The following is an 871-nucleotide window of genomic DNA, read 5'->3' as shown; positions in this document are numbered from 1 at the left end:
CGAAACTCTTAGAGTTAATTGAAATAATGGTTGTAAATCAACCAGTTAATCAACTAGGAAGATAACCTCAACCTAGGGTTGAGAAAGTCCAAGATGAGAATGAGGTACATCAAGCACCCCCGCATTGTACTTTGCGAGATTATTTACAACCGGCGGGGGTGAGTACACCTTCATGCATGGTTTTTCCAGAAAATAAGGGACATATGGACATTAAGCCAGGGGTGATCCAACTACCAAAATTCCATGGACTTGAATTTGAAAGTCCATATTTGCACTTGAAAGAGTTTGATGAGATTATAACCACTTTATATTTTCCAAACGTGTCTGAAGATACGGTCAGACTGAAACTCTTTCACTTTTCTTTGAAAGAGAAAGCTAAGACGTGATTATATTCACTACGTCCCAGATCTGTTGGCACATAGAATGATATGATAAGGGAGTTCATAAAGAAATTTTTTCCACATCATAAAACGAACACCCATAGAAAGTCAATCATGAACTTTGCCCAAAATGAGGATGAAACATTCTTCGAATGTTGGGAGCGGTTCAAGGATCTTGTCAGTTCATGCCCACAACATGGTTTTGAAACATGGCATATTACACACTTTTTCTATGATGGATTGACATCTTCCATGCGCCAATTGGTTGAGACAATGTGTAATGGGGAATTCATGAATAAAAATGTCGATCATGTGTGGGACTATTTAGATAGACTTGCTGAAAACACACAATCATGGGACACTTACTCAAAATCAAGCACCACTTCTAGGCCCAATCAATCAAAGGAAAGGGGCAGATTATACCTTCTGAAAGAGGATGATGATATCAATGCTAAAGTGGCTAATCTCATAAGGAAATTTGAGGCCATGGA

The 871-nt window shown here is 38.6% G+C and overlaps 1 non-coding gene across 1 annotated transcript; it reads right to left on the bottom strand.

Moving 5' to 3' along the window:
* Positions 1–476: 476 nt before the first annotated feature.
* LOC131235748 (small nucleolar RNA R71) lies at positions 477–583 on the bottom strand. Its single transcript, XR_009166270.1, has one exon. It is a non-coding gene; the product is annotated as a small nucleolar RNA R71 (small nucleolar RNA).
* Between the last annotated feature and the right edge of the window lie 288 nt (positions 584–871).

This window comes from Magnolia sinica, chromosome 19 (genome assembly GCF_029962835.1).
Source record: "Magnolia sinica isolate HGM2019 chromosome 19, MsV1, whole genome shotgun sequence".
Classification (NCBI taxonomy): Eukaryota; Viridiplantae; Streptophyta; class Magnoliopsida; order Magnoliales; family Magnoliaceae; genus Magnolia; species Magnolia sinica.
Note: the sequence above shows the minus strand (reverse complement) of the source record. Positions and strands in the feature narration are given on the sequence as shown.